Here is an 11,105-nt window from a genome sequence, read left to right as displayed (position 1 = left end):
AGGCTTAGCAAATAAGCTCGGGAATGTGTATCTACCGAAGCCATCATGTGTAAAAGATTTGAGGATGGATTGAACGAAGACATCCGATTATTGGTTGGCATCCTCGAGTTCAAGGAGTTTGTAGTCTTGGTCGAAATAGCATGCAAGGCCGAAGAATTGGCCAAAGAAAAGCTGAAAGCTGATTTGGTGTCTCAAGACTTGAAGAAGAGGCAACCGAACAAATCTTTTCAATCTTCATCTAAGAAGTTGAAAGAGTTTACTACTCGATCTAATGCCTCTGATGGGTATTCGAGCAAGAGTAGGAGTAAACGGTACACGATTTTGAAAGCTCAGACTACCTCAATTGCCAGTGTTGGAATGCTCGACCCGATAGATCAGGATGTCCCCAATGTGGGAGATGCCACTTTGGCGAGTGTCAAGGGAATGATAGAACTTGTTTTAAGTACGGTTCCCCTGATCACTTGTGTTAAGGATTGCCTCGAGAGGATGGAAAGAAGAAATCTCCAAGGAACAAGGTCAGATAGTACAGCTAATAAGGGAAAACTTCAGAGAAATCTGGGTAGTGGAACGAGTAGTAAAGGCGCACCTAGAGAGTCTGCTGTTAGACCTGAGAACAGGGCACCTGCGAGGACCTATACCATTTGTGCTAGCGAAGAGGCCTCGTCTCCTGATGTAATTACGAGCATATTTTCTATCTATGAAACTCTTGTTGTTGCTTTGATTGATCTGGGGTCTACCCATTCATATATTTGCATGAAGTTGGTGTCTGGTATGAACTTGTTTCTTGAACCTACTGAATTCGTAATAAAGGTGTCAAACTCGTTAGGCAAGTATGTGTTAGTTGATAAAGCGTGTAAAAATTGTCTTTTAATGATTATTGGTCATTGTTTCTCGGCTAATCTTATGCTATTACTGTTCGTGAATTTGATGTAATTCTTGGTATGGATTGGTTGACCAGTCATGATGTGGTAGTGAATTGTGGAAGAAAGTTTATTGAACTAAAATGTGAGAATGGTAATGTTCTTCGGGTTGAACCACATGAATTAAATGGCATGCCTGAGTGACTTTTTCCATGTCTGCTCAAACATGTATAAGAAAAGGGTATGAAGCTTACCTCGCTTTTGTGCTGAACACTAAAGAGTCTAAGTTAAAGATTGAGTTGGTACCGGTAGTATGTGAATATTCAGATGTGTTTCTGGAAGAGTTGTCGGGGTTAGCTCCTATTAGGGAAATAGAGTTTGGCATTGATTTGACTCATGGTACTGTGCCTATTGTGATTGCCCCGTATAGGATGGCCCCAATAGAATTAAAAGAGTTGGAGGTTCAGTTACAGGAGTTAACTGATAAGGGTTTCGGGAGACCGAGCTTTTCACCTTGAGGTGCTCCTGTGTTATTTGTGAAAAAGAAAGATGGTTCAATGAAACTATGTATAGATTATCGACAACTCAACAAGGTGGCAATAAAGAACAAGTATCCTTTGCCAAAGATAGATGATCTATTTGATCAATTGAAGGGAGCCACAGTATTTTCAAAGATAGACTTGAGGTCCGGCTACTATCAGTTGCGGGTGAAAGAATCGGATGTGCCTAAGACTGCCTTTAGAACGAGGTATGGCCATTACGAATTCCTCGTTATGCCATTTGGGTTAACAAATTCTCCTGCCGTGTTTATGGATTTAATGAATAGAATATTTCAGCCTTATTTGGATAAATTTGTTGTGGTGTTCATCGATGATATTTTGATTTATTCAATAGATGAGGCAGAGCATGCTGGGCACTTGAGAACTATTTTGCAGACTTTGAGGGACAAACAGTTGTACAAGTTCAGTAAAAGTGAATTTTGGCTTTGTGAAGTCAGGTTTTTAGGACATATTGTTTCGGGAGACAGTATTAGAGTTGACCCGAGTAAGATTTCAGCCATTATTGACTAGAAACCACCAAAGAATGTGACAGAGGTCAGAAGCTTTTTAGGCTTGGCTGGTTATTATAGACGGTTAGTTAAAGGATTTTCGATGATTTCCACTCCAATGATGAAGTTGTTACAAAAGGTTGTTAAGTTCGAATGGACAGAGAAGTGACAACAGAGTTTTGAGAAACTAAAAGTGTTGTTGACTGAAGCTCAAGTGTTAGTTCAACCTAAGCCAGGAAAGGATTTCGTGATCTTCAGTGATGCATCCTTGAGTTGTTTAGGATGTGTGCTTATGCAGGAAGATAGAATGATAGCCTATGCATCTAGACAACTGAAACCGCATGAGAAAAATTACCCGACACATGATTTAGAGCTAGCCTCTATTGTGTTTGCATTAAAGATTTGGAGACACTATTTGTATGGTGAGACTTGTCGAATATTCACCGATCACAAGATTTTGAAATACCTGATGACACAAAAGGATTTAAATCTTAGGCAACAAAGATGGTTAAAGTTGATAGAAGATTATGAGTTAATAATTGACTATCATCCCGAAAAGGCGATGTGGTCGCCAATGCCTTAAGTAGAAAATACTTGTTTGCTTTAAGAGCCATGGATGCTCGATTCGCCTTATCAGACAACGGTGCTGTCGTAGTGAAGTTGAGAGCTAGGCCAATGTTCCTTCAAGATATTTGTGAAGCTTAGAGTAATGACAATGAATTACAAGCGAAGAGAACTCGGTGTGAGTCGGGTTCTGAATCTGATTTTCGGGTTGATTTCGATGGTTGATTGATGTTTCGAGAGAGAATTTGTGTTCCTAAAGACACTGAGTAAGAAAGATGTGGTGTGGGTCGTTGTTCATTGATTGACGAAGTCGGCTCATTTCATCCCGGTACATACCGACTACTCGCTTGATAAATTGGCTGAGTTATATATTTTTGAAATTGTGAGACTTCACGGAATACCCTTATCGATCATATCAGATAGAGATATGAGGTTTACCTCATGGTTTTAGAAAAAGTTGCAAGAAACCTTAGGCAGGTTGAGTTTTAGTACCGCTTTCCATCCACAAACCGATGGCCAATTCAAGAGAGTGATTCAAACTTTGGAAGAGATGTTGAGATGTTGTGTTCTAGAATTCCAAGGTAGTTGGGAAAAATACTTACCTTTGGTTGAGTTTTCCTATAACAATAGTTTTCAAACAAGTTTAAAAATGGCACCCAATGAAGCGTTGTATGGCCTAAAGTGTCGAACTCCCTTGTATTGGACAGAGCTCAAGGAAAGTAAATTACACGGGGTTGACTTGGTTAAGGAAACTGAGGACAAAGTGAAAGTAATTAAAGATTATTTAAGAGCGGCATTGGATAGACAAAAGTCTTATGCGTATTTGAAAAGAAAAGAAATTGAGTTTCAGGTGGTGATAAGGTATTTTTGAAAGTATCCCCATGGAAAAAGGTTCCGAGATTCGATAGAAAGGGCAAGTTAAGTCCTCGTTTCATAGGACCTTTTGAGATCACCGAAATGATAGGACTGGTAGCTTATCGGTTGGCTTTACAGCTAGAATTGGAAAAGATCCATGACGTATTCCACATGTCTATGTTGCGCTGTTATAGATCGAACCCCTCACATGTGATATCACCGACAGAAGTTGAGATTTGACCGGACAAGACTATGGTGAAGAGCCGATCAAGATTTTGGATCGGGAAGTCAAATGTTGAGAAACAAGAATATCGCCTTAGTAAAAGTGTTAAGGCAAGGCATGGGATAGAGGAGGCTCCATGCGAGCCCGAGGAAGCCATGAGAAATCAATACCCACACTTGTTTACCGGTAAGATTTTATGCGACAAAAATTCCTAATGGGGGATAATTGTAACATCCTGAATTAAGGCCTAGTCATAACAGTGGTTTCAAGACCAAAAATCTGAGATAGAAATACTTAATTTATGGGTGTTACGAGGTCTATGATATATATGCATGCTTGTGTGAAAAAATCGATGAGAAATTTTACCGATAAGGTGTCTAATTGAGTTATTAGGACTAAATTGTAATAAGTGAAAAACATGTGTTCTAATTGATTTAAGGACTTAATTGTGATGAGATTTGAGATTTGAATTCCTTATTGGGCAATTAGACCATTATATGTCATTATGGACAAAAATGGACATAGGAGGGATAAAATATCAAAGTTATTATGGAAGGGCATTTTGGTCCATTTGTTAATGTAAGAATTAAAAGGAAAAAATAGTCAAAATTTGTGTCCATCTTCATCCTCCTTGGCCGAGTTTCACAAGAAGCCATAGCTAGGGTTTCTTTCTTCTTTCAAGCTCAAAGTAAGTGCATTCTAGCCCCATTTTTAATGTTCTTTACATTTGTGAAATCCTCATGGCTCATTTAGCTATTTCTACCCTTAATTTGAGCTAGGTTTCAGGTTAAAAAACATACCCATGAAAGACATGCTTTTGCTTTGATGTCTAATAGAAGAATATAAAGGTTTGAGTGTGATAAACAACTTTTACTAGGTGGTTTTTGGTGAAATTGATAAAAAGGATCTAATTGTAAAAGTTGTCGAAACTGTGTAAACGTGTGAATAAATGAAAAATGTGGGTTGGTATAAGAGGGAAAATGATTCGGCTAGGATGTAATAATGAGAAAAACGGGTACTTTCATTTTACGAGCCTAGGGGCAATTTTGTAATTTTGTAAAATTTTAGGGGCAAAATTGTAATTTTGCCACATCGTGATTTTTGGACTAAAATGAATAATACTTGTATTAAATAAGCTAAATGTGTTATTATAGATCAAAAGGGATGAGGAATAAACCTTGACCAAGGAAATGGTAAGGTTGTGGGCTAAATCGCAAATTTTCCATATTTTGCACCGAGGTAAGTTGTGTGTAAGTAATTCAACAACTCCAATATTACGTACCTAATATTTGACATTATATGATACATGTATGTATGCTTAAATGAAATTGACTTGTGATGATCCAATGGAAGTTTAGTGATAGCCTCGTGTCTTGGAAGCCCGGGTGACCCAATGGAATACTTAGGACTTGGATGTCTTGACTCCGTGCTAAATGTGCCTGTGTAAGACCATGCCTGGGACATGGCATTGGCGTTGATATGTGTGCCTGTGTAAGACTCGATCTGGGACATGGCATCGACGTTGATAAGTGTGCCAGTGTAAGACCATGTCTAAGACTTGGCATCAGCATTGATATGTGTGCCAATGTAAGACCATGTTTGGGACATGGCATCGGTGTTTATATGTGTGCCAGTGTAAGACCATGTCAGGGAAATGGCATCAGCGATGATATGTGGATTCATGTAAGACCATGTCGGGGACATGGCATTAGTACTTTATTTGGTGTATAGCAATCTCGAGTGTCCTTTAGTATTCCGGTGGTTCAACGGGCCATTCAAGATGTTGGGTTAAGAAGTGGGGTGATATGAGTAAGAATGTACGGTACAGATACATAAATCTCATGAGTATTAAACTCAATTCATGATGGGAAATTTAGCATGAGTAGAAAGGAGTAAGATAAGCTTGATATTTAATGATATTTAATGTCAATTTTTACTACGTTCATCTGTATAGTATGATATTGTGGTGATAATTGATAATATGTTTAATCCATGAATATCTTGACTTATGTTGTTTATTATTTACATGCAACTTAATAAGCCCTGTGCTTACCCTTCTCTCATTTCCCTTTTCTTTTAGCATCGTCAAGCTAGCTCGGGGATCGTGGACGTCGGAGCTTGAGTTGCACTATCAACAAATCTTTTGGGGTATAATTAGTTTACTACATTTAAGTATGGCATGTATAGGGTACTTAGTATTTTGTTATATATGTCATATTTGTTAGCCAAAGTGATGGCTCCTTTTGGTATATTATTCTATTTTGTATATGGCCATGAAATATGGCTCATATTGATTATTGGGTTAAAATCCCCAAATATTACTACATGCATGAGATGTGTTATTACTTATGTGGTGTGTCCCAAATGGTGGATAAAATGTGGAATTTATGCTTGATGGATAAATGATGCCAATTAGTATGGTCACTATATTAATAAAGGTAAAGAAATGTATTGAATGAACTTAACAAGTTAAGGAGTCCCAATTGGGTAAACTTGATATGAATTTATCATGTATGAGTTAAAGCTATGGATGTCTAAGTGACCCTTTTATGCCATGTCAACCACCATTGGCATGTGAGTGTGTGTTGGGATTGTTAAGGGTGGCCAGAGGGCTTGGAAAATAGCCTCAAAGTTGTCATGGGTAGGCACACGGGCATGTGTCTAGGCCGTGTGTGACACACGGTCAGCCCCATAGGCGTGTAGTCCGACCGTGTGTCCCCTGCACCCTAGTTTTACAAGTTAGTATGCATGGTAGTAAACACACGAGAAGAGGCACGGCCGCGTGTCTCAGCTGTGTGGAGAACACATCTTTAGGACATGGGCGTGTGCCCAGGCTATGTGAAGTTGCACCTTAAAAGTAAAAATTAAATTTGCCACACAGCCTAGCACACGAGCGTGTGACTTGGCTGTGTGATATTAAATTTATGCTAACATCATAAATAGAGAGCTACACGGCTTAGGGACACGGGTATGTCAAGGGCACACGGGAGTGTCCTTGTGTCCACACGGGCATGTGACCCTATTTTAAGAAAAATTTTCTAAAGTTCACGATTTAGTCCCAATCCGCCCCTAATGTACGTTTTGGGCCTCGCAGACCCATATAAGGGACGATATGTATGTTCTTGAATAAATTTTAAATTTGAATGAAATTTTATGGCCGATTTTACATAGTAGTGTATGTTCAAGTCCGGTAATGCCTCGTATCCTGTCCTGGCGTTAGACATAGGTAAGGGGTGTTACAACACGGGTGTGTGCCTTGGCCGTGTAAGCACATTTTGTCATGACATCATAAATAGAAAGTTACATGGGTTGAGGACATGGGCGTGTCCCAAGCCACACGGGCGTGTGACCCTCCAAAATGATAAAATTTTCTAAGTGTGGTAAAAGTTTCGAAAGTTTCTGGTAACCACCCTTGATGTATGTTTTGGGCCTCGTGGGTCCACATAAGGGATGATATGCATGTGAATGAAAAGGTTTAAATTTGGGCGGAAATTCATGTCTCAGTTTTGTAAGATTGTCTGAGCTTATGTCTGGTAACACCTCGTACCCTATTCCGGCGTCGAATATGAGTAAGGGGTGTTACAACATCAAACCCTAGCCAATTACAAGCCAATACATTCAACCAAATCATAATAACATATATCACAAAATGACCAAGTCCCTATACATGCTATAATCTCAAAATGTTTAAAATCATCGGTACCCAAAATATGATAGTGTGAAGCGAATCTCCAATGATCCCCAATCCGAGCTAGCTTGATGACACTATAAAACATGGAAAAATAAACAGAGTAAGCTATATAGCTTAGTCATCTCGTGCGAAAGTGCAAATAACATAACATAAGATAATGTAATTTTCCAAATTCTCATGATCATAATCCATTCCTTCACCAACTAACCTTGTAATCGTCATTTCACAAATTAATAATCATAAGCTTAAAGTACATATCTGTACCATCTCAAAATGAACTTACACGTATTCTCATCTTTGACATACCCGTGAACCACTCAAAATAATAATGTCCGATACTCGGGAATTTTGCACACTAAGTGCCACATATGTAGCCAATGCTACCTAAGTCTCATATCTCATAATTGCTCGCTCTCGAGCTATCGACAGGCCTACTCACACAACCTGTCAGTCCAGATGTAGCCACTCGGTGCTGCTCACACAAGTCACTGGTAGGATGTACAGGACCAGCACCCGGATCACATAATCACATAACACATGGTAACCTTAATGACATGTCACTTGTATCCTATTTTATTCGTAAGGTTCAAATGAGATTTCTTACTTGTCGAATCATCGTCGAACTCATTTGTAAAATTAAACTCTTTCACATAGTCAATCATACATTTCATGCAATATTAAAAATTATTTAAATACAATTATATTAAAGCTTATTTAACATACGAACTTACCTCCGTTACAAAAACGACTATTAATTTGATTTAGTCCACAACCTTGTTCTTTCCCTGGTCTGAACTCGAACTTATTTTTTATTGATCTATAAAATCAAATTTAATTTATTTAATCATCACATTATTCAATTCAGCCCAAAAACACACTATGGAAAAAATTACATTTTTGCCCCTAAACTTTTGACATTTTACATTTTAGTCCCTAGGCTCATAAAATGATTTTCATCCAATTTCTTCATTACACAAGCCTAGCTGAACCTTTTTCATGCTCATGACAGCCCACATTTTCCATTTATTCACATTTTACCACACATTTTACACCATTTTACAATTAGGTCCCTTTTTTACATTTTCATCAAAAATCACCTTGTAAATGTTGTTTAACTAGCAAAAAACATGTATTTTCTACCATTAAACATCAAAATACAAGCTTATTCAACATGGGTAAAATTTTAGACTTTGATTTTCTTTCAAATTAGTCCTTAGAATAGCTAGATCATTAAAAATGGGAAAAAGACGGACTTATAGTCGAGCTTGGAAGCTTGGCCAAACCCTAGCTATGTCTTCTCTCTTGAGTTTCGGTTAAGGGACTAATTTGATGAAGATGAACATCTTTTATTAGTTAATTTTGTCTTTATTTACTAGATTACCAAAATGCCATTCACTTAAACTTTGAAATTTTTCCCTAACCATGTCCAATTTTGTCCATACCAAGATATAATGGTCTAATTAGCATTAAAGGACCTCCAATTTAGAATTTAATAACAATTAGACACCTTTAACATATAGAATTCAAGTTTTGCACCTATTGCAATTTAGTCCTTCTAGAAAAATTGAGTACTCAATCGATAAAATTTCTTAACGAAATTTTCACACAATCATTCTATCATCCTGTAAACCTTAAAGAAATAATAAAAGTGAATATTTCTACTTTGGATTTGTGGTCCCGAAACCACTGTTCTAATTTGACCCAAAAATGGGCTATTACACTCTTATTTCTCCCCTTAGTTATAGTTAAAGACGAAGATGAGTGAAAATGTTTTTTTTTTGTTTTAATTTTTTACTTTTTTTCTTAGTTTAATTTATAATTAATTATAATTAACCTAATTAACTATAATTAACTAACCTTAATTGTAATTAACCAATTTAGTGAGCATTAGGTATTATCCACAGTTTGTACACCACAAAATGGCCCAAATGCTTAATTGGTCCTTAAAACAATTAAAAATCCATAGCGATTAAACTTTTACCACTTTTATAATTTAGTATTTGCAATCTAATTAGCTATCTAAATAGAAAATTTAATGGACCAAAATTCAATTAAATTTTATACTAACCTTGTAAATATGAATGGACTCACTCATCGAAAATGGGGTTCTGAAGCCACTATTTCCTATACCTCTAACTTTCGCGTCAAAACATTTGTACCTTAACTAACTATCGAATTAACAAAATCGTTAGATAAAAATTCAATATAATACTAAAATTAACCCATAAATATTAATCAATAATATTTATGGACTTGATCATCGAAGAATAAATTTTTGAAACCACTATTTTTTATACCTCAAAAAAATGAGATGTTACAAAGGATGAACTAACTGAGATGACACCATGGCGTAGAGTAAGGTAATCAACTTTGACCACCGAGTTAAAGTATTATTGGAAGAAGCCTTTCTGCATAATTAAAGTTAAATTGTTGAGAAGAATACTTAATTTACATATTTTAAATTCTTGAATTTTTTTAAGGCTTTCTCTTTTGTCAAACACTACTTTGGCAGTGTTAATTCATAATTTTAACATCTACCCAACAACCCATAAACCACGATAAACCTCAACACCCTAATTGGCTCGTAAATCCCTTTGAATCTTGAAACTATCATTCAGACAACAACCAAAATCCTATCCAAATTAGAATTCACATTAAGCCTAAATTGCAAACCCTAATCAAGAATTTATAAACATGACAACCAAAAAGTAAAAGAAAGAAAGAAAGTCAAAAAGAAAAAGGGAAATATAAAGAAATCATTTTGAGTTTTGCATTGAACGACGATGGAAGTTCGATCTATTCGATTGAACAATTGAAGAGAGGAAGGGCATGCTTTCGTCGAAAAAGGCACCTGAGTAAGCTGGATGATGATGGTGAATGGAACACAAAAAGAGGAACGATGACGATGTTGTAACGACCTAACTATTACCGATGTCGAAAAATATGGCTTCATAACCCCATTTCCTAAACGGAGTCCATAATATTATAATCATAGGATTTACTGAGTTAGAATGAAAATATATTAAATAACAGTTAGAAAATTAAATCGAAAAAGTCATTGATTAAGGCTTAAAGACTAAATTATAAAAGCTCCATCGCTATTGAGTTTTAAATTGGAAAATGATTCAGGATTCAAATAACAATTAACCAAAGGGCCTAAATGATTATTTAACCATTATTGTGAATTGAATTAGTGGATGTTGGTGGATATCTACCTGCTTAAAATTAATTAAGTTAATTGGTTAAATAGTATGATTAAAGGTTAAAATTAAGATTAATTAAGTTGAACTAAAGACTTAGCCATAGTATATGAAAGTGGGTGGAGAGAAAGATAAAGATAACATCTTTCTAATTTACTTTAGCCATCCAAGTGAAGGGAAAAAGAAAGAAATTCCATTTTTTATTTCTTTCCAAATTAGTCCAAAATTCCTAAGGTACTTAAGTCTTTCCTTTGAATTTTTTATGTTTTCTTGATTATCTAAGCTTGATTAAGCTTACCTATGCCATAAATTGATCAAATGCTAAATGTTGTCAAGTTACCGTAATGGGTATTTAATGAAATTTAGTTGATTTTAAAGAGAGACTGAAGTATGAGTTTTGAGCATGTCAAGACTAAGTTGAAAAGTAGAGAAACGTATTCAATTTGATTGGAAAGTTAACTAAACTTAATAATTTGTTTTGTGACATTATAGACTAAATTGAATAAATTGAAAGTTGTTAAAAAATTATGTTGTAGATTAAAAGTATAGGATCCTAATAAAAAGATGTGAAATCAAATTTTGATTCGATGTTATATATCAAAAAATATAAATAATTCAGATATAATGACAAAATTGAATAAAATACAAACTATGTTGATTATAT

The sequence above is a fragment of the Gossypium hirsutum genome, chromosome A12, assembly GCF_007990345.1.
Source record: "Gossypium hirsutum isolate 1008001.06 chromosome A12, Gossypium_hirsutum_v2.1, whole genome shotgun sequence".
Taxonomy (NCBI): domain Eukaryota; kingdom Viridiplantae; phylum Streptophyta; class Magnoliopsida; order Malvales; family Malvaceae; genus Gossypium; species Gossypium hirsutum.
Note: the sequence above shows the minus strand (reverse complement) of the source record.